Source organism: Heptranchias perlo, chromosome 15 (genome assembly GCF_035084215.1).
Source record: "Heptranchias perlo isolate sHepPer1 chromosome 15, sHepPer1.hap1, whole genome shotgun sequence".
NCBI lineage: Eukaryota > Metazoa > Chordata > Chondrichthyes > Hexanchiformes > Hexanchidae > Heptranchias > Heptranchias perlo.
Window position 1 is genome coordinate 2331897 of NC_090339.1, and position 21093 is coordinate 2352989.

A 21093-nucleotide genomic window follows, 5' to 3' on the forward strand; every position below is an offset into this window, starting at 1 on the left:
AGTGTGATGGGAATAGAGAGAGTGTGATGGAGATAGAGAGTGATTGGAATAGAGAGAGTGTGATGGAGATAGAGAGAGTGTGGTGGAAATAGAGAGAGTGATGGAGATAGAGAGAGTGATGGAGATAGAGAGAGAGTGATGGGAATAGAGAGAATGTGATAGAGATAGAGAGAGGGATGGGAATAGAGAGACTGTGATGGAGATAGAGAGAGTTTGTTTGGAATAGGGAGAGTGTGATGGGAATAGGGAGAGTGTGATGGGAATAGAGAGAGTGTGATAGGAATAGAGCGAGTGTGATGGGAATAGAGAGATTGTGACGGAGATAGAGAGAGTGCGATGGAGATAGAGAGAGTGTGATTGAGATAGAGAGAGTGTGATGGGAATAGAGAGAGTGTGATGGAGATAGAGAGAGTGTGATGGGAATCGAGAGATTGTGATGGGAATAGAGAGAGTGTGTTGGAGATAGAGAGAGTGTGATTGAGATAGAGAGAGTGTGATGGGAATAGAGAGATTGTGATGGAGATAGAGTGTGATGGGACTCGAGAGACTGTGATGGAGACAGAGAGAGTGTGATGGATATCGAGGGAGTGTAATTGAAATAGAGAGATTGTGATGGGAATAGAGAGAGTGAGATGGAGATAGAGAGAGTGTGAGGGGAATAGCGAGAGTGTGATGGAGATAGAGAGAATGTGATGGCGATAAAGAGTGTGTGATGGGAATAGAGAGAGTGTGATGGAGATAGAGAGAGTGTGATGGAGATAGTGAGAGTGTGATGGAGATAGAGAGTGTTGGAAATAGCGATTGTGATGGAGATAGAGTGTGATGGAAATAGAGGGAGTGTGATGGGAATAGAGAGAGTGAGATGGAGATGGAGAAAGTGTGATGGTAATAGAGAGAGTGTGTTGGAAATGGAGAGAGTGTGATGGAGATAGAGAGAGTGTGATGGGAATAGAGAGATTGTGATGGAGATAGAGTGTGATGGGACTCGAGAGAGTGTGATGGAGATAGAGAGAGTGTGACGGATATAGAGGGAGTGTAATTGAAATAGAATGAGTGTGATGGGAATAGAGAGAGTGAGATGGAGATAGAGAGAATGTGAGGGGAATAGAGAGAGTGTGATGGAGATGGAGAGAGTGTGTTGTAAATAAAGATTGTGATGGTAATAGAGAGAATGTGATGGAGATAGAGAGAGTGTGATGGCGATAGAGAGTGTGTGATGGGAATAGAGAGAGTGTGATGGAGATAGACAGAGTGTGATGGAGATAGAGAGAGTGTGATGGAGATAGAGAGAGTGTGATGGAGATTGAGAGAGTGTGATGGAGATAGAGAGAGTGTGATGGAGATGGAGACAGTGTGATGGAAATAGAGGGAGTGTGATGGAGATGGAGAGGCTGTGATGGAGATAGAGAGAGTGTGACGGAGATAGAGAGAGTGTGGTGGAAATAGAGAGAGTGATGGAGATAGAGAGAGTGATGGAGATAGAGAGATTGTGATGGGAACAGAGAGAGTGTGATGGAGATAGAAGGAGTGTGTTGGAAATAGAGAGAGTGTGATGGTAATAGAGTGACTGAGATGGAGATAGAGAAAGTGTGATGGGAATGGAGAGAGTGTGACGGAGATGGAGAGAGTTTGGTGGGAATGGAGAATGTGAGATGGAGATTGAGAGAGTGTGATGGAGATTGAGAGAGTGTGATGGGAATAGAAAGATTGTAATGGACAAAGAGAGAGTTTGATGTGAATAGAGGGAGTGATAGAGTTAGAGAGGGTGTTGTGGAAATAGATTGTGATGGAGATAGAGAGAGTGTGATGGAGATAGAGAGAGTGTGATGGGAATAGAGAACGTGTGATGGAGATAGAGAAAGTGTGATGGGAATAGAGAGAGTGTAATGGAGATAGAGTGTGATGGAGATAGAGAGAGTGTGGTGGAAATAGAGAGAGTGATGGAGATAGAGAGAGTGATGGAGATAGAGAGAGTGATGGAGATAGAGAGTGTGTGATGGGAACAGATAGAGTGTGATGGGGATAGAGAGAGTGTGTTGGAAATCGAGATTGTGATGGAGATAGAGAGAATGTGATGGAGATAGAGAGAGTGTGATGGAGATGGAGAGAGTGTGTTGGAAATCGAGATGGTGATGGAGAAAGAGAGAGTGTGATGGACATGGAGGGAGTGTGATGGGAATAGATCGAGTGTGATGGGAATAGAGAGAGTGTGATGGAGATAGAGAGAATATGATGGGAATAGGTAGATTTTGATGGGGATAGAGTGTGATGGAAATTGAGATTGTGTGATGGGAATAGAGAGAGTGTGATGGAGATTGAGAGAGTGTGGTGGAAATAGAGAGAGTGATGGAGATAGAGTTTGATGGGACTCGAGAGAGTGTGATGGAGATTGAGAGAGTGTTGTGGAGATAGAGAGAGTGTGATGGGAATAGAGAGAGTGATGCAGATAGAGAGAGTGTGATGGAAATAGAGGGAGATTGATGGAGATAGAGAGAGTGTGACGGGAATAGGGAGAGTGAGATGGAGATAGAGAGAGTGTGATGGGAATAGAGGGAGATTGATGGAGATAGAGAGAGTGAGACGGGAATAGAGAAAGTGTGATGGGAATAGGGAGAGTGTCATGGAAATAGAGTGTGATTGGAATAGAGAGAGTGTGATGGAGATAGAGAGAGTGTAGTGGAAATAGAGAGAGTGATGGGAATAGAGAGAATGTGATGGAGATAGAGAGAGGAATGGGAATAGAGAGAGTATGATGGAGATAGAGAGAGTTTGTTTGGAATAGGGAGAGTGTGATGGGAATAGGGAGAGTGTGTTAGGAATAGAGCCAGTGTGAAGGGAATAGAGAGAGTGTCATGGGAATAGAGAGAGTGTGTTGGAGATAGAGAGGTTGTGATTGAGATAGAGAGAGTGTGATGGGAATAGAGAGATTGTGATGGAGATAGAGTGTGATGGGACTCGAGAGAGTGTGATGGAGATAGAGAGAGTGTCATGGATATAGAGGGAGTGTAATTGAAATAGAGAGAGTGTGATGGGAATAGAGAGAGTGAGATGAGATAGAGAGAGTGTGAGGGGAATAGAGAGAGTGTGATGGAGATAGAGAGATTGTGATGGAGATAGAGAGAGTGTGATGGAGATAGAGAGAGTGTGATGGAGATCGTGAGAGTGTCATGGTAATAGAGAGAGTGTGATGGAGATAGAGAGTGTTGGAAATAGCGATTGTGATGGAGATAGAGTGTGATGGAAATAGAGGGAGTGTGATGGGAATAGAGAGAGTGTGATGGAGATAGAGAGAGTGTGATGGAGATGGAGAAAGTGTGATGGTAATAGAGAGAGTGTGTTGGAAATAAAGATTGTGATGGAGAAAGAGAGAGTGTGATGGACATGGAGGAAGTGTGATGGGAATAGAAAGAGTGTGATGGGAATAGAGAGAGTGTGATGGAGATAGAGAGAGTTTGATGGGAATCGGTAGATTTTGATGGGGTGAGAGTGTGATGGAAATAGAGATTGTGTGATGGGCATAGAGAGTGTGATGGGAACAGAGAGAGTTTGATGGGAATAGGGAGAGTGTGATGGGAATGGAGAGAGTGTGATGGAGATAGAGAGAGTGTTGTGGAGATAGAGAGAGTATGATGGAAATAGAGGGAGATTGATGGAGAAAGAGAGAGTGTGATGGGAATGGAGAGATTGAGATGGAGATAGAGATAGTGTGATAGGAATAGAGAGATTGTGATGGAGATAGTGAGAGTATGATGGGAATAGGGAATGTGAGATGGAGATTCACAGAGTGTGATGGAGATCGAGTGAGTGTGATGGGAATCGTGAGAGAGTTTGATGGGAATAGAGGGAGTGATGGAGTTAGAGAGGGTGTGGTGGAAATATAGAGAGTGTGATGGAGATAGAGAGAGTCTGATGGAGATAGAGAGATTGTGATGGAGATAGAGAAAGTGTGATGGGAATCAAGAGAGTGTGATGGAGATAGAGTGTGATGGGAATAGAGGGAGTGTGTTGGAAATAGAGATTGTGATGGAGATAGAGAGAGTGTGATGGAGATAGAGAGAGTGTGATGGAGATAGAGAAAGTGTGATGCGAATAGAGAGAGTGTGATGGAGATAGAGTGTGATGGGAACAGAGAGAGTGTGATGGAGATAGAGAGAGTGTGTTGGAAATAGAGATTGTGATGGAGATGGAGAGAGTGTGATGGGAATAGAGAGAGTGTGTTGGAAATCCAGATTGTGATGGAGAAAGAGAGAGTATGATGGACATGGAGGGAGTGTGATGGGAATGTAAAGAGTGTGATGGAGATAGAGAGAGTTTCATGGGAATAGGTAGATTTTGATGGGGATAGAATGTGATGGAAATTGAGATTGTGTGATGGGAATAGATAGAGTGTGATGGAGATTGAGAGAGTGTGGTGGAGATGGAGAGAGTGTGATGGAGATAGAGAGAGTTTGATGGAAATAGAGGGAGATTGATTGAGATAGAGAGAGTGTGATAGGAATCGAGAGATTCGGATGGAGATAGAGAGAGTGTGATGGAAATAGAGAGAGTGTGATGGTAATAGAGAGATTGAGATGGAGATAGAGAGAGTGTGATGGGAATAGAGGTAGATTGATGGAGATAGAGAGAGTGAGACGGGAATAGAGAAAGTGTGATGGGAATAGACAGAGTGTGATGGAGATAGAGTGTGATTGGAATAGAGAGAGTGTGATGGAGATAGAGAGAGTGATGGAGATAGAGAGAGTGATGGAGATAGAGAGAGATTGATTGGATTAGAGAGAATGTGATGCAGATAGAGAGAGGGATGGGAATAGAGAGAGTGTGATGGAGATAGAGAGAGTTTGTTTGGAATAGGGAGAGTGTGATGGGAATAGGGAGAGTGTGATGGGAATAGAGAGATTGTGATAGGAATAGAGCGAGTGTGATGGGAATAGGGAGATTGTGACGGAGATAGAGAGAGAGTGTTGGAGATAGAGAGAGTTTGTTTGGAATAGGGAGAGTGTGATGGGAATAGAGAGAGTGTGATAGGAATAGAGCGAGTGTGATGGGAATAGAGAGATTGTGACGGAGATAGAGAGAGTGTGATGGAGATAGAGAGAGTGTGATGGAGATAGAGTGTGATGTGAATCGAGAGATTGTGACGGGAATAGAGAGAGTGTGTTGGAGATAGAGAGAGTGTGATTGAGATAGAGAGAGTGTGATGGGAATAGAGAGATTGTGATGGAGATAGAGTGTGATTGGACTCGATAGAGTGTGATGGAGATAGAGAGAGTGTGATGGATATAGAGAGAGTGAGATGGAGATAGAGAGAGTGTGATGGAGATAGAGAGAATGTGATGGAGATGGAGAGAGTGTGATGGCGATAGAGAGAGTGTGATGGGAATCGAGAGATTGTGATGGAGATAGAGAGAGTGTGATGTTAATGGAGAGAGTGTGATGGAGATAGATAGTGTTGGAAATAGCTATTGTGATGGAGATAGAGTGTGATGGAAATAGATGGAGTGTGATGGGAAGAGAGAGAGTGTGATGGAGATGGAGAAAGTGTGATGGTAATAGAGAGAGTGTGTTGGAAATAGAGATTGTGATGGAGAAAGAAAGAGTGTGATGGAGATAGAGAGAGTGTGATGGAGATAGAGAGAGTGTGATGGAGATAGAGTGTGATGTGAATCGAGAGATTGTGATTGAGATAGAGAGAGTTTGATGGGAATAGGTAGAGTTTGATGGGGTGAGAGTATGATGGAAATGGAGATTGTGTGATGGGCATAGAGAGTGTGATGGGAATAGAGAGAGTTTGATGGGAATAGAGAGAGTGTGATTGGAATGGAGAGAGTGTGATGGAGATAGAGAGAGTGTTGTGGAGATAGAGAGAGTGTGATGGGAATAGAGAGAGTGTGATGGAGATAGAGAGAGTGTGATGGAATTAGAGGGAGATTGTTGGAGATAGAGATAGTGTGATGGGAATAGAGAGATTGAGATGGAGATAGAGATATTGTGATGGGAATAGAGAGAGTGTGTTGGAGATGGAGAGAGTTTGATGGGAGTAGAGAATGTGAGATGGAGATTGAGAGAGTGTGATGGGGATTGAGAGAGTGTGAATGGAATAGAGAGAGTGTGATGGACATAGAGAGAGTTTGATGGGAATAGAGGGAGTGATGAAGTTAGAGAGGGTGTGGTGGAAATAGAGAGATTGTGATGGAGATAGAGAAAGTGTGATGGGAATCAAGAGAGTGTGATGGAGATAGAGTGTGATGGGAATGGAGAGAGTGTCTTGGAATTAGAGATTGTGATGGAGATAGAGAGAGTGTGATGGAGATAGTGAGAGTGTGATGGAGATAGAGAAAGTGTGATGGGAATAGAGAGAGATTGATGGAGATAGAGAGAGTGTGACGGGAATAGAGAGAGTGAGATGGAGATAGAGAGAGTGTGATGGGAATAGAGAGAGTTTGACGGAGATAGAGAGATTGTGATGGAAATAGAGAGAGCATGATTGAGATGGAGAGAGTGTGATGGAAATAGAGAGAGTGTGATGGAGATGGAGAGAGTGTGATGGAGATAGAGAGAGTGTGATGGAGACAGAGAGAGTGTGTTGGAAATTGAGAGTGTGATGGAGATAGAGAGAGTGTGATGGAATAGAGGGAGTGTGATGGAGATAGAGGGAGTGTGTTGGAAATTGAGATTGTGATGGACATCGAGAGAGTGTGATGGAGATAGAGAGAGTGTGATGGAGATAGAGAGAGTGTGATGGAGACAGAGAGAGTGTGTTGGAAATTGAGAGTGTGATGGAGATAGAGAGAGTGTGATGGAATAGAGGGAGTGTGATGGAGATAGAGAGAGTGTGATGGAGATAGAGAGAGTGTGATGGAGATGGAGAGAGTGTGATGGAGATAGAGAGAGTCTGATGGGAATTGAGAGAGTGTGATGGAGATAGAGGGAGTGTGTTGGAAATTGAGATTGTGATGGACATCGAGAGAGTGTGATGGAGATAGAGAGAGTGTGATGGAGATAGAGAGAGTGTGATGGTAATAGAGAGAGTGTGATGGAGATAGAGAGAGTGTGTTGGAAATAGAGGGAGTGTGATGGAGATGGAAAGGGTGTGATGGAGATAGAGAGAGTGTGATGGAGATAGAGAGAGTGTGGTGGAAATAGAGAGAGTGATGGAGATAGAGAGTGATGGAGATAGAGAGAGTGTGATGGAGATGGAGAGAGTGTGGTGGAAATAGAGAGAGTGATGGAGATAGAGAGAGTGATGGAGATCGAGAGAGTGTGATGGAAATAGAGGGAGATTGATGGAGATAGCGAGACTGTGATGGGAATAGAGATTGTGATGGAGATAATGACAGTGTGATGGAGATAGCGAGACTGTGATGGGAATAGAGATTGTGATGGAGATAGTGACAGTGTGATGGAAATAGTGAGAGTGTGATGGTAATAGAGAGATTGAGATGGAGATAGAGATAGTGTGATGGGAATAGAGAGAGTGTGACGGAGATATCGAGAGTTTGGTGGGAATAGAGAATGTGAGATGGAGATTGAGAGAGTGTGATGGAGATTGAGAGAGTGTGATGGGAATCGAGAGAGTGTGATGGACAAAGAGAGAGTTTGATGGGACGAGAGGGAGTGATGGAGTTAGAGAGGGTGTGATGGGAATAGAGAGCGTGTGATGGAGATAGTGAAAATGTGATGGGAATAGAGAGAGTGTGATGGGAATAGAGAGAGTGTGATGGAGATAGAGAGAGTGTGTTGGAAATAGAGATTGTGATGGAGATACAGAGTGTCGTGGAAATAGAGAGAGTGATGGAGATAGAGAGAGTGATGGAGGTAGAGAGAGTGTGATGGGAACAGAGAGAGTGTGATGGAGATAGAGAGAGTGTGTTGGAAATAGAGATTGTGATGGAGATAGAGAGAGTGTGATGGAAATAGAGGGAGTGTGATGGAGATGGAGAGGGTGTGATGAGATAGAGGGTGTGATGGGAATAGAGAGAGTGTGTTGGAAATCGAGATTGTGATGGAGAAAGAGAGAGTGTGATGGACATGCAGGGAGTGTGATGGACATGGAGAGGGTCTGATGGAGATAGAGAGAGTGTGGTGGAAATAGAGAGAGTGTGATGGAGATATAGAGAGTGTGATGCAGATAGAGAGAGTGTGATGGAAATAGAGGGAGATTGATGGAGATAGAGAGAGTGTGACGGGAATAGAGGGAGATTGATGGAGATAGAGAGAGTGTGACGGGAATAGAGAGAGTGAGATGGAGGTACAGAGAGTGTGATGGGAATAGAGAGAGTGTGACGGAGATAGAGAGATTGTGATGGAAATAGAGAGAGCATGATTGAGATAGGAGAGTGTGATGGAAATAGAGAGAGTGTGATGGGAATAGAGAGAGTGAGATGGAGATAGAGAGAGTTTGATGGGAATAGGTAGATTTTGATGGGGTGAGAGTGTGATGGAAATAGAGATTGTGTGATGGGCATAGAGAGTGTGATGGGAATAGAGAGAGTTTGATGGGAATAGAGAGAGTGTGATTGGAATGGAGAGAGTGTGATGGAGATAGAGAGAGTGTTGTGGAGATAGAGAGAGTGTGATGGGAATAGAGAGAGTGTGATGGAGATAGAGAGAGTGTGATGGAATTAGAGGGAGATTGTTGGAGATAGAGATAGTGTGATGGGAATAGAGAGATTGAGATGGAGATAGAGATATTGTGATGGGAATAGAGAGAGTGTGTTGGAGATGGAGAGAGTTTGATGGGAGTAGAGAATGTGAGATGGAGATTGAGAGAGTGTGATGGGGATTGAGAGAGTGTGAATGGAATAGAGAGAGTGTGATGGACATAGAGAGAGTTTGATGGGAATAGAGGGAGTGATGAAGTTAGAGAGGGTGTGGTGGAAATAGAGAGATTGTGATGGAGATAGAGAAAGTGTGATGGGAATCAAGAGAGTGTGATGGAGATAGAGTGTGATGGGAATGGAGAGAGTGTATTGGAATTAGAGATTGTGATGGAGATAGAGAGAGTGTGATGGAGATAGTGAGAGTGTAATGGAGATAGAGAAAGTGTGATGGGAATAGAGAGAGATTGATGGAGATAGAGAGAGTGTGACGGGAATAGAGAGAGTGAGATGGAGATAGAGAGAGTGTGATGGGAATAGAGAGAGTTTGACGGAGATAGAGAGATTGTGATGGAAATAGAGAGAGCATGATTGAGATAGAGAGAGTGTGATGGAAATAGAGAGAGTGTGATGGAGATGGAGAGAGTGTGATGGAGATAGAGAGAGTGTGATGGGAATAGAGAGAGTGTGATGGAGATAGAGGGAGTGTGTTGGAAATTGAGATTGTGATGGACATCGAGAGAGTGTGATGGAGATAGAGAGAGTGTGATGGAGATAGAGAGAGTGTGATGGAGATAGAGAGAGTGTGTTGGAAATTGAGAGTGTGATGGAGATAGAGAGAGTGTGATGGAATAGAGGGAGTGTGATGGAGATAGAGAGAGTGTGATGGAGATAGAGAGAGTGTGATGGAGATGGAGAGAGTGTGATGGAGATAGAGAGAGTGTGATGGGAATAGAGAGAGTGTGATGGAGATAGAGGGAGTGTGTTGGAAATTGAGATTGTGATGGACATCGAGAGAGTGTGATGGAGATAGAGAGAGTGTGATGGAGATAGAGAGAGTGTGATGGTAATAGAGAGAGTGTGATGGAGATAGAGAGAGTGTGTTGGAAATAGCGATCGTGATGGAGATAGAGAGAGTGTGATGGAAATAGAGAGAGTGTGATGGAGATAGAGAGAGTGTGGTGGAAATAGAGAGAGTGATGGAGATAGAGAGAGTGATGGAGATCGAGAGAGTGTGATGGAAATAGAGATTGTGATGTAGATAGTGAAAGTGTGATGGAAATAGTGAGAGTGTGATGGGAAAAGAGAGAGTGTGACAGAGATAGAGAGAGTGTGATGGGAATAGAGAATGTGAGATGGAGATTGAGAGAGTGTGATGGGAATAGAGAGAGTGTGATGGACAAAGAGAGAGTTTGATGGGAATAGAGGGAGTGATGGAGTTAGAGATGGTGTGATGGGAATAGAGAGCGTGTGATGGAGATAGAGAAAATGTGATGGGAATAGAGAGAGTGTGATGGAGATAGAGTGTGATGGGAATAGAGAGAGTGTGATGGAGATAGAGAGAGTGTCGTGGAAATAGAGAGAGAGTGATGGAGATAGAGAGAGTGATGGAGGTAGAGAGAGTGTGATGGGAACAGAGAGAGTGTGATGGAGGTAGAGAGAGTGTGATGGGAACAGAGAGAGTGTGATGGAGATGGAGAGGGTGTGATGGAGATAGAGAGTGTGATGGAGATAGAGAGAGTGTGATGGGAATAGAGAGAGTGTGTTGGAAATCGAGATTGTGATGGAGAAAGAGAGAGTGTGATGGACATGCAGGGAGTGTGATGGACATGGAGAGGGTCTGATGGAGATAGAGAGAGTGTGGTGGAAATAGAGAGAGTGTGATGGAGATATAGAGAGTGTGATGCAGATAGAGAGAGTGTGATGGAAATAGAGGGAGATTGATGGAGATAGAGAGATTGTGATGGAAATAGGCAGAGCATGATTGAGATAGAGAGAGTGTGATGGAATAGAGGGAGTGTGATGGAGATAGAGAGAGTGTGATGGAATAGAGGGAGTGTGATGGAGATTGAGAGAGTGTGATGGAGTTAGAGAGAGTGTGATGGAATAGAGGGAGTGTGATGGAGATTGAGAGAGTGTGATGGAGATTGAGAGAGTGTGATGGAGATAGAGAGAGCGTGAAGGAGATGGAGAGAGTGTGATGCCGATAGAGAGGGTGTGATGGGAATTGAGAGAGTGTGATGGAGATAGAGAGAGTGTGTTGGAAATAGCGATCGTGATGGAGATAGAGAGAGTGTGATGGAAATAGAGAGAGTGATGGAGATAGAGAGAGTGTGTTGGAAATAGAGATTGTGATGGAGATAGAGAGAGTGTGATGGAGATAGAGAGAGTGTGATGGAGAAAGAGGGAGTGTGTTGGAAATAGAGATTGTGATGGAGATAGAGAGAGTGTGATGGAGATGGAGAGAGTGTGATGGAGATAGAGGGAGTGTGTTGGAAATAGAGATTGTGATGGAGATAGAGAGAGTGTGATGGAGATGGAGAGAGTGTGATGGAGATAGAGAGAGTGTGTTGGAAATAGCGATTGTGATGGAGATAGAGAGAGTGTGATTGAAATAGAGGGAGTGTGATGGAGATGGAGAGGGTGTGATGGAGATGGAGAGAGTGTGATGGAGATCGAGAGATTGTGATGGGACTAGAGAGAGTGTGTTGGAAATGGCGATTGTGATGGAGAAAGAGTGAGTGTGATGGACATGGAGGGAGTGTGATGGGAATGGAAAGAGTGTGATGGGAATAGAGAGAGTGTGATGGAGAGAGAGAGAGTTTGATGGGAATAGGTAGATTTTGATGGGGTGAGAGTGTGATGGAAATAGAGATTGTGTGATGGAGATAGAGAGAGTGTGGTGGAAATAGAGAGAGTGATGGAGATAGAGAGAGTGTCGGAGATAGTGTGAGTGTGATGGAAATAGAGGGAGTGTGTTGGAGATGGAGAGGGTGTGACGGAGATAGAGTGTGATGGAGATAGAGGGAGTGTGTTGGAAATAGAGATTGTGATGGAGATAGAGAGAGTGTGATGGAGATAGAGAAAGTGTGATGGAGATAGAGAGAGTGTGATGGTAATGGAGAGAGTGTGATGGAGATCGAGAGAGTGTGTTGGAAATAGCGATTGTGATGGAGATCGGTAGAGTGTGATGGACATGGAGGGAGTGTGATGGGAATAGCTAGATTTTGAAGGGGTGAGAATGTGATAGAAATAGAGATTGTGTGATGGGCATAGAGAGTGTGATTGGAATAGAGAGAGTTTGATGGGAATAGTGAGAGTGCGATGGACATAGAAAGAGTTTGATGGGAATAGAGGGAGTGATGGAGTTTGAGAGGGTGTGGTGGAAATCGAGAGAGTGTGATGGAGATAGAGAGAGTGTGATGGAAATAGAGAGAGTGTGATGGGAATAGAGAGATTGAGATGGAGATCGAGAGAGTATGATGGAAATAGAGGGAGATTGATGGAGAAAGAGAGAGTGTGATGGGAATAGAGAGATTGAGATGGAGATAGAGATAGTGTGATGGGAATCGAGAGATTGTGATGGAGATAGTGAGAGTTTGATGGGAATAGAGAATTTGAGATGGAGATTGAGAGAGTGTGATGGAGATTGAGAGAGTGTGTTGTGAATAGAGAGAATGTGATGGACATGGAGAGAGTGTGATGGAATAGAGAGAGTGTGATGGAGATAGAGAGAGTGTGATGGAGATAGAGAGAGTGTGATGGGAATAGAGAGAGTGTGATGGAGATAGAGAGAGTGTGTTGGAAATTGAGAATATGATGGAGATAGAGAGAGTGTGATGGAATAGAGGGAGTGTGATGGAGATAGAGAGAGTGTGATGGAGATAGAGAGAGTGTGATGGAGATGGAGAGAGTGTGTTGGAAATTGAGATTGTGATGGACATCGAGAGAGTGTGATGGAGATAGAGAGAGTGTGATGGAGATAGAGAGAGTGTGATGGTAATAGAGAGAGTGTGATGGAGATAGAGAGAGTGTGTTGGGAATAGCGATTGTGATGGAGATAGAGAGAGTGTGATGGAAATAGAGGGAGTGTGATGGAGATGGAGAGGGTGTGATGGAGATGGAGAGAGTGTGATGGAGATCGAAAGATTGTGATGGGACTCGAGAGAGTGTGTTGCAAATCGAGATTGTGATGGAGAAAGAGAGAGTGTGATGGACATGGAGGGAGTGTGATGGGAATGGAAAGAGTGTGATGGGAATAGAGAGAGTGTGATGGGCTGAGAGTGTGATAGAAATAGAGATTGTGTGATGGGCATCGAGAGTGTGATGGGAATAGAGAGAGTTTGATGGGAATAGAGAGAGTGTGATGGGAACAGAGAGAGTGTGATGGGAATAGAGAGAGTGTGATGGACATAGAAAGAGTTTGATGGGAATAGAGGGAGTGATGGAGATAGAGAGGGTGTGACGGAGATAGAGAGAGTGTGATGGAGATAGAGAGAGTGTGATGGAGATAGAGAGAGTGTGATGGGAATAGAGAGATTGAGATGGAGATAGAGAGAGTATGATGGAAATAGAGGGAGATTGATGGAGAAAGAGAGAGTGTGATGGGAATAGAGAGATTGAGATGGAGATAGAGATAGTGTGATGGGAATCGAGAGATTGTGATGGAGATAGTGAGAGTTTGATGGGAATAGAGAATGTGAGATGGAGATTGAGAGAGTGTGATGGAGATTGAGAGAGTGTGTTGGGAATAGAGAGAATGTGATGGACATGGAGAGAGTGTGATGGAGATAGAGAGAGTGTGTTGGTAATAGAGATTGTGATGGGAATAGAGAATGTGAGATGGAGATTGAGAGAGTGTGATGGAGATTGAGTGAGTGTGATGGGAATAGAGAGAGTGTAATGGACATCGAGAGAGTTTGATGGGAATAGAGGGAGTGATGGAGTGAGAGAGGGTGTGGTGGAAATTGAGAGAGTGTGATGGAGATAGAGAGAGTGTGATGGAGATAGATTGTGATGGGAATAAAGAGAGTGTGAATGGAAAAGAGAGAGTGTGATGGAGATAGAGAAAGTGTGCTGGGAATAGAGAGAGTGTGATGGAGATAGAGTGTGATGGGAATAGAGAGAGTGTGATGGATATAGAGAGAGTGTTTTTTTTTATTCGTTCACGGGATGTGGGCATCGCTGGCAAGGCCTGCATTTATTGCCCAGCCCTAATTGCCCTTGAGAAGGTGGTGGTGAGCCGCCTTCTTGAACCGTTGCAGTCCGTGTGGTGACGGTTCTCCCACAGAGCTGTTAGGAAGGGAGTTCCAGGGTTTTGACCCAGCGACAATGAAGGAACGGCGATATATTTCCAAGTCGTGATGGTGTGTGACTTGGAGTGGAACGTGCAGGTGGTGTTGTTCCCATGCGCCTGCTGCCCTTGTCCTTCTAGGTGGTAGAGGTCGCGGGTTTGGGAGGTGCTGTCGAAGAAGCCTTGGCGAGTTGCTGCAGTGCATCCTGTGGATGGTGCACACTGCAGCCACAGTGCGCCGGTGGTGAAGGGAGTGAAGGTTTAGGGTGGTGGATGGGGTGCCAATCAAGCGGGCTGCTTTATCTTGGATGGTGTCGAGCTTCTTGAGTGTTGTTGGAGCTGCACTCATCCAGGCAAGTGGAGAGTATTCCATCACACTCCTGACTTGTGCCTTGTAGATGGTGGAAAGGTTTTGGGGAGTCAGGAGGTGAGTCACTCGCCGCAGAATACCCAGCCTCTGACCTGCTCTCGTAGCCACAGTATTTATATGGCTGGTCCAGTTAAGTTTCTGGTCAATGGTGACCCCCAGGATGTTGATGGTGGGGGATTCGGCGATGGTAATGCCGTTGAATGTCAAGGGGAGGTGGTTAGACTCTCTCTTGTTGGAGATGGTCATTGCCTGGCACTTATCTGGCGCGAATGTTACTTGCTGCTTATCAGCCCAAGCCTGGATGTTGTCCAGGTCTTGCTACATGCGGGCTCGGACATAGAGTGAGTAATGGAGATAGAGAGAGTGATGGAGATAGAGAGAGGGTGATGGGAATAGAGAGAATGTGATGGAGATAGAGATAGTGTGATGGAGATAGAGAGAGTGTGATGGAGATAGAGAGAGTGTGATGAAGAAAGAGAGAGTGTGATGGGAAAAGAGAGAGTGTGATGGAGATAGAGAGAGGGATGGGGATAGAGAGAGTGAGATGGAAATAGAGAGAGTGTGATGGAGATAGAGAGAGTGTGATGGAGATAGAGAGAGTGTGATGGAGAAGGAGAGATTTTGATGGAGATAGAGAGAGTGTGATGGAGATAGAGAGAGTGTGATGGGAATTGAGAGATTGTGATCGAGATATAGAGAGTGTGATGGGAATCGAGAGAGTGTGATGCAGATAGAGAGAGTGTGTTGTAAATAGAGATTGCGATGGAGATAGAGAGAGTGTGATGGAATAGAGGGAGTGTGATGGAGATAGAGAGAGTGTGATGGAGATAAAGAGAGTGTGATGGAGATGGAGAGAGTGTGGTGGGAATAGAGAATGTGATGGAGATAGAGTGCGATGGAGATAGAGAGAGTGTGATGGCGATAGAGAGGGTGTGATGGGAATAGAGTGAGTGTGGTGGAGATAGAGAGAGTGTGTTGGAAATAGAGATTGTGATGGAGATAGAGAGAGTGTAATGGAGATAGAGAGAGTGTGATGGAGATAGAGAGAGTGTGATGGGAATAGAGAGAGTGTGTTGGAAATAGAGACTGTGATGGAGAAAGAGAGAGTGTGATGGGCGTGCATGGAGTGTGATGGAGATGGAGCGAGTTTGATGGGAATAGTTAGATTTTGATGGGGATCGAGTGTGATGGAAATAGAGATTGTGTGATGGGAATAGAGAGAGTGTGATGGGAATAGAGATAATGTGATGGAGATAGAGAGAGTGTGATGGGAATAGAGAGAATGTGATGGAGATAGAGAGAGTGTGATGGGAATAGAGAGAGTGTGATGGAAATAGAGATTGTGTGATGGGAATAGAGAGAGTGTGATGGGAATAGAGAGAGTGTGATGGAAATAGAGATTGTGTGATGGGAATAGAGAGAGTGTGATGGGAATAGAGATAATGTGATGGGAATAGAGAGAGTGTGATGGGAATAGAGAGAGTGTGATGGGAATAGAGAGAATGTGATGGGAATAGAGAGAATGTGATGGAGATAGAGAGAGTGTGATGGGAATAGAGAGAGTGTGATGGGAATAGAGATAATGTGATGGAGATAGAGAGAGTGTGATGGGAATAGAGAGAATGTGATGGAGATAGCGAGACTGTGATGGGAACAGGGAGAGTTTGATGGAGATCGAGTGTGATGCGAATAGAGAGAGTGTGATGGGAATAGAGAGAATGTGATGGAGATAGAGAGAGTGTGATGGGAATAGAGAAAGTGTGATGGGAATAGAGAGAGTGTGATTGGAATAGAGAGAGTGTGATGGAGATGGAGAGAGTGATGGAGATAGAGAGAGTGTGTCGGGTGTAAGATTCTCAAAATTCACAGATCCCCCATAACTCGGAGAAAAACCCTAAAGAAAAGTACTTTGGAATTCACCTTTTCCCTGAGTATGGAAAACTTTGGTCATTGACTAAAATCCTAAGATGGAAGGATAGGTATGAGGTCACCATACGAATCAACAACACACACACAGTGGAATGTGGGAGAATTACTGCTTCAGACATGTCTCAGTTTTAGTGCAAAACCTACAGCAGGTGGTCAACACACACTGCCATTGAAAGAGGCAACTGCTCCAGACATGGTGGGGCCATGTCTTTGTTTAAAAGCAAAACCGAACAACACCTCGGACGTTGGATACAAAAGGAAGCTTTGTGTGACAAGTTCTAAAAATCGGAATTAACAATGACCCATCGGGAGAAGCAATTGCAACATGATGAGGGACCATCAAAAAGCCATCAAAGATTCTTAAGGACTTTGTCAGAACTGTTTAAAGAGACATGACTTGTTTTTTTTTAAAGTGACGAAGACCGTTGTTGGAGAGGTATGTAGAAGTGGAAACTCGAAACCTCTCTCTCTCTCTCTCTGGTTCTTGCTGTCTCTTGTGTGCTTCTTATCTTGTGCTGCCTGTCTGGAAGGAGAGCAGCTTCCAGCGAAACCAACAAACCCTACATGAGAGAACCGGTCAGCAGACCTGCAAGGGCAAAGGATTGTTCAACAGCTCGGGAGGCGACAGTTCAACAAGGTAAGGGGGCAACAGAGAGAAGGTCAGCAGCTCTCGAAGCCGGCCGACACACAAGAAGAAACCAGAGCAACAGCCCCAGTGACCATCAGTACTATACTGAAGTGTCACCCTAGATTTTGTACTCAAGTCTCTGGGGTTTTGCTGATACTAACAGCATGATCTGTTGTTATCAGCTACGTCAGATAGGTGCAGATTAACCTTATGACCCCCGATATTCCTCTCTCAACTATGCCTGGGTGCAACTTGCTGTATCGGAAGTGTGCTCCATCTGGAACTCCCCAAATCCATCCATATTTCTGGGTTCAGGTATTTTGCATGTGAGTGACATGTGCTGGGTACGTGTTGCCCTTGGGATCAGACATGTGCCCATTTTGGGGGGAGGAATTGAAGGCACTGTCTTTGGGCATAGGGTTGGATTTTCCTTGCGATTAGCTCCCAATTTTGGGCACTTCAACAGTGGTAAAAGGAGAATGGGGTGGGGATGCCGTCTGTCAAAACCCCATTCCTAAAGATGCTTGAGTTTAACCCCTCCTCCAACTCATCATCCATAACCAGCAGGTCTGTCCAAACTGCAGCCGTGGGCCATGTACATCCCCAAGCTCTAATGATCCATTCCTCAATGCCAGGTATTACTTTCCTCTGCTCCATCCACCAGAGAGTCCGGCCACCCATCCTGAGCTCACCCCACCGCATGTAAACTTTACTTGCTACTTCTACTAGTCAACACTTCAGTGTTTGCATATTCGAAGGAAGTAATGGATTTCCCTCCAGGAATTCTCTTGTTCCTCAGTTTTGAGGAAGAGAATGATGAGGATATGGAGAAGGAAGAGGCTGAGACATCATAGACACTGTCAAAGCCTCACCCATCGATACCCATCCCATTGGGTATACAGACTAAGAGGCCATTCATGGACCTCTCACGCTGGCAGTGTGTGAAAATGCTGCAAATCCCACCACAGGCAGTCAGGAAGCCGTTAGATTGCCCCAAATCCTCGCCCGTTTTTACAGTCCTTGTATTTTCCACCAAATGAGATGGGGAAACACCAGCATTTCCTTGCCCCAGATTCTCAGCCAATGCTGGTCGTTAAGCACGTCAGTGAAGAACAGACATCCAGGGCTGGTAAGAGAGACAGACAGAATTTTAACGTCCAAATCAGGACATCAAACCTAGTGATTTGCCGATCGAGTCTTGCTTCATTATTGGAAGCAACAACAACACCTGCATCCAGGAGGCTACTGCTCCCTTTAACCAGCTCCACCAGACCGAGGGAGTCCCCACCCCTCCCCCACCAGACCGAGGGAGTCCCCACCCCTCCCCCACCAGACCGAGGGAGTCCCCACCCCTCCCCCACCAGACCGAGGGAGTCCCCACCCCTCCCCCACCAGACCGAGGGAATCCCCACCCCTCCCCCACCAGACCGAGGGAGTCCCCACTCCTCCCCCACCAGACCGAGGGAGTCCCAACCCCTCCCCCACCAGACCGAGGGAGTCCAAACCCTCCCCCACCAGACCGAGGGAGTCCCCACGCCTCCCCCATCAGACCGAGGGAGTCCCCACCCCTCCCCCACCAGACCGAGGGAGTCCCCACCCCTCCCCCACCAGACCGAGGGAGTCCCCACCCCTCCCCCACCAGACCGAGGGAGTCCCCACCCCTCCCCCACCAGACCGAGGGAGTCCTCACCCCTCCCCCGCCAGACCGAGGGCGTACCCACCCCTCCCCCGCCAGACCGAGGGAGTCGTCACCCCTCCCCCGCCAGACTGAGGGAGTCCCCACCCCTCCCCCGCCAGACCGAGGGAGTCCTCACCCCTCCCCCACCAGACTGAGGGAGTCCCCACCCCTCCCCCACCAGACTGAGGGAGTCCCCACCCCTCCCCCACCAGACCGAGGGAGTCCTCATCCCTCCCCCACCAGACTGAGGGAGTCCCCACCCCTCCCCCACCAGACTGAGGGAGTCCCCACCCCTCCCCCACCAGACTGAGGGCGTCCCCTCCCCTCCCCCACCAGACTGAGGGCGTCCCCTCCCCTCCCCCACCAGACTGAGGGAGTCCTCACCCCTCCCCCACCAGACTGAGGGAGTCCCCACCAGACTGAGGGCGTCCCCACCCCTCCCCCACCAGACTGAGGGAGTCCCCACCCCTCCCCCACCAGACCGAGGGAGTCCTCACCCCCCGCTAGTCTGAGTGAATCCCCACCCCTCCCCTGCCAGGGCCCAGTCCTGAGCATGGCAGTAACACTGGTGCAAGTTCACCGGAAAGGATTGAAATGCGGTGGGAGCCGGGAACTCTGCGGGAGCATTTGATCGGTCGTCCTCGCGGGAGCTGCTCCTCTCAAGCTGTTAATCTCAGCCCACGGGAAGCTGGTGGGATCAGGGAGGACACTGAAGTGAAGGGGGAGTAAAAACGGACGGCTGACCCAATCCCATCAGTTTCTCACCAGGAGGATCAGGTTAAAATTACCCCGCCCACTCCTCATAACCCCGCCCCTCATCAGATAACCCCACCCACTCCTCATAAGCCCGCCCCTCATCAGATAACCCCGTCCACTCCTCATAACCCCGCCCCTCCTCAGGTAACCCCGTCCACTCCTCATAACCCCGCCCCTCATCAGATAACCCCGCCCCTCATCAGATAACCCCGTCCACTCCTCATAACCCCGCCCACTCCTCATAACCCCGTCCACTCCTCATAACCCCGCCCCTCCTCAGGTAACCCCGTCCACTCCTCAGGTAACCCCACCCCTCATCAGATAACCCCGCCCACTCCTCATAACCCCGTCCACACTCCTCATAACCCCGCCCCTCCTCAGGTAACCCCGTCCACTCCTCAGGTAACCCCACCCCTCATCAGATAACCCCGTCCACTCCTCATAACCCCGCCCCTCCTCAGGTAACCCCGTCCACTCCTCATAACCCCGCCCCTCCTCAGATAACCCCACCCACTCCTCATAACCCCGCCCCTCATCAGATAACCTCGCCCACTTCCTCATAACCCTGCCCCTCATCAGCTAACCCCGCCCCCTCCTCAGGTAACCCTGCCCTTCCTCAGGTAACCCTGCCCCTCCTCAGATAATCCCACCCCTCTTCAGGTAACCCCGCCCCTCCTCAGGTAACCCCGCCCCTCCTCAGGTAACCCCGCCCCTCCTCAGGGAAGGTGGAGAGAAACACACTCCAACACATTCATTTAATCATCTCCGAAGTTCTGTTTATTACAATAAAGTACCTTTGACCTCTCTCTATATATGCAAAAAAAAATTAAAGGAATCTCTTTATAAATCATCTTTTATGCATCAAACAATAAATAAATCTCCTGGGTTTGCTGTTCATACAAACAAAGTGCTACAAACAGATGTAAACAATGTGGAGCACAGTCAGGGGTTTGCAAATCACAGACACTCATCGACACAATGCTCACCTGTATTAAGAACATGTTTGGAATCACATTACTGCGAGTGTCTGTGTGATGGGGGTAGGGGCACGGAGTGTGTGGATTCAAAAAAAGACAGAACTTGCATTTCTATAGCGCCTCTCACAGCTTCAGGACGGCCCAAAGTGCTTTACAACCAATGAAGTACTTTTGAAATGTGGTCACTGTTGTAATGTAGGAAACGCAGCAGCCAATTTGCGCACAGCAAGATCCCACAAAGAGCAACGAGATAAATGACCAGATAATCTGTTTTAGTGATGTTGGTTGAGGGATAAATATTGGCCAGGACGCCGGGGAGAACTCCCCTGTTCTTCTTTGAATAGTGAAATGGGATCTTTTATATCCAACTGCGAGGGCAGACGGGATCTCGGTTTAACGTCTCATCCGAAAGACGGTATCTCAGACAGTGCAGCACTCCCTCAGTACTGCACTGGAGTGTCAGCCTGGGTTATATGCTCAAATCTCTGAAGTGGGGCTTGAGCAGAGGCAACAGTGTTACCACGGAGCACGGCTGACAAAATTAGACATGCAGCAGGTAACCCAGTGTGTGGGAGATTGGCTGATTGTAATTTATCACTGACTGGTGACAGGGAACATGCTGCGAGCACAATGTAGCGCAATCGTGCATGATGGAGAATGGGGAGAGGAGCGGTCCTGTTCCCCTCTTTAGGGGACACTGCCACATGCAGCAGGCCAGGGAATCTTTCATTCCTGGCTCTCCCACAGCAGAGGTAACTGAAAAATGTTACATGGTTAATGAATGTTGCCATTAACTGCAGTAATCTCACTGGTGTAGTGACAGGGCCAGAGTGAGCTGGATCTCACCGATATTGTAAATTGCAAA